Source organism: Zootoca vivipara, chromosome 13 (genome assembly GCF_965207765.1).
Source record: "Zootoca vivipara chromosome 13, rZooViv2.hap1.1, whole genome shotgun sequence".
In the NCBI taxonomy this organism is placed as follows: domain Eukaryota; kingdom Metazoa; phylum Chordata; class Lepidosauria; order Squamata; family Lacertidae; genus Zootoca; species Zootoca vivipara.
Genome location: NC_142596.1, coordinates 6,925,505 through 6,927,558, shown reverse-complemented (window position 1 = coordinate 6,927,558; position 2,054 = coordinate 6,925,505). Strand labels below are relative to the sequence as shown.

The following is a 2,054-nucleotide window of genomic DNA, read 5'->3' as shown; positions in this document are numbered from 1 at the left end:
AAACAAGCAGCCGGAAAGGCGGAGGCGAGCGCTGCGCCTGCGCATTCCCGCGGGGCCCGGACGAATCCTGGGAGCGGTAGTTCGCCTCTGCCAGGCGCAGCGGCAGAGAGAGGCGCGCGGGGACTACAGGCCCCAAGGAGCCGCGGGCGCTGCGGGGCGGGGCCAGCGCTGGCGGAGACCCGGACGCTAGGTCAACAAAGGGTGCGCCGACGCGGCGGGGGAGGGTGTGATGTGTGGAGATGCTGAGGCAGTTGCCATGGTGATGCGGCCAGCCAAAAGGACGCCACAGCCCGGCGCTGCATCAGCATCCTCCGCAGTCGGGAGGCCCGAGCTCTCGCCTTCGGCCGGTAAGGAGCGGGGTGCCTCTCCGGCAAGGCTGTCGCTCTTGGGGCCGCTCGGCGAAGCCTGGCCCTCAAAGCCCAGCGGCAGTAGCGGGAGAGTGGTGGGCAGATGACTTCCTCGCCTGGCCTAGCTGCCTACAGTACAGCAAAGAACGGCCTTTTTAAGGCCGCTTTTCTCTTTTTAGAGAAATTTCTCTTTTTTTAGAAATTGAAGTTGTTGGGTTTTTTAAATAGTACATTTCTTTCCAAGATATGAGACAAAAATACAGGATACTGAACTCTTACGGTAGGTATGAGTAGTTCCGAGCCAAGCCAATCAGTTTGTGACAGCAAGGATATAGCTCAGAGGGACTTCACTGGGGCTACAAAAGTCACACTGGGTCCCTTAAATCTGTAGCAGAGCTCCTTTCAATGAGGGGTAAAGGTTTTTCCAAGTCACTTGCATTTAAGGAAGAAAATCATGCAAGCATCACGCACCTCAGTTGGTCCTAAATACTTCCACTCATAATAAAAAAAATAGTATGGCTAATTGACAACCAATGCCCTTTTAAATGTGTTGTGGAAGGGGAGATTATTGAGTTGTCTTTGTTTATGTTTTTATTATGTATCGTGTGCTTTTTATATTGTAATTTTATGTTGTGAACCTCCCAGAGATCTACGGGTATAGTGTGGTATACAAATTTCATGAAGAAGAAGAAGTTGTTGTTTCATTGAGCTCAACAGGATTTACTTCCTTGCTGTGCCAGCTCAGTTTTTAAAAGTGAACCATCTATAAAGCTAGATTTAAATATGCTATTTAACTACCAGTGCTCTTATGGAACCTCTTAATTTTTCTACTTTTAAACAGGAACTCAAAATGACTTCTGAGCCAGAAACAAAACCAAGGACTGGTGCAAAGAACACAGCCTCTTTCCAGTGGCGTCCATGTGCAAACCCTGGCAATCCCGTGTTTTCCTGCATGTTGGAGGCAAAGACTCTCACCTCTAGCAATTTCTTAACTAAGCCCCAGCTTTTGCTCTATAAAACAACATCAGGTGAATACGGTGCTATACCGCCTACCACACAAATGGTACCTTGTAAATTCTGTCCAAAGGACAATACTTTCACAAATCATTTGTTCATTTGTGGGATGACACGATTTAACGGTATTAACACTGGCACTGACAAAAGCAGAGTTTGTGATCACTCAGATCTTATACACACTTTATAAAATATAATAGTGTGTTTTTGTTATCTATTAAAATAATAAAGTAAATAAGAGGGTAACAATGTGGCTTTTTTGTTTAATAATCTAATACTGAAACATCTTTATTGAAAGTAAGTCTGATTTCAATAAGGCCTTACCAGTAAAAATACATGGTTCAACATCCTATTAAGTATGCTAGCAAATAAAGTCGGGAGATCTTTCATCAAATGGAATTCTAAGATCTAGGTTTTTCTGAGGTGAGAGACTAATATCTGAATGCAGGTGAAAATTTGCATGATTTAACTCTCCTCTCTATTAAGTCTGTTGGGGAGAAAGTTTAATCCTAGACTTCCCTGATGTAACTGTTTGTTTTTTAAATATGCAGGATACTGCCATGCTGGCTTTGTTATGGAGAAGCATTCAGTTTTCAGAGCCCCCAACTGCAGTCTGTAGTGATGCTGCACAAACACTACTTTTTAAAAAAATCTTAGTGAGAACTAGGCTTCTGTGTTGGCTCCCTAGAGGGT

At 44.7% G+C, this 2,054-nt stretch overlaps 1 long non-coding RNA gene across 1 annotated transcript; it reads left to right on the top strand.

Moving 5' to 3' along the window:
- The first annotated feature begins 170 nt into the window (after positions 1-170).
- Positions 171-1,610, top strand: LOC148683617 (uncharacterized). The gene is made up of 2 exons (XR_015946883.1): positions 171-347; positions 1,189-1,610. It is a non-coding gene; the product is annotated as an uncharacterized LOC148683617 (long non-coding RNA).
- The last annotated feature ends 444 nt before the right edge of the window (positions 1,611-2,054 follow it).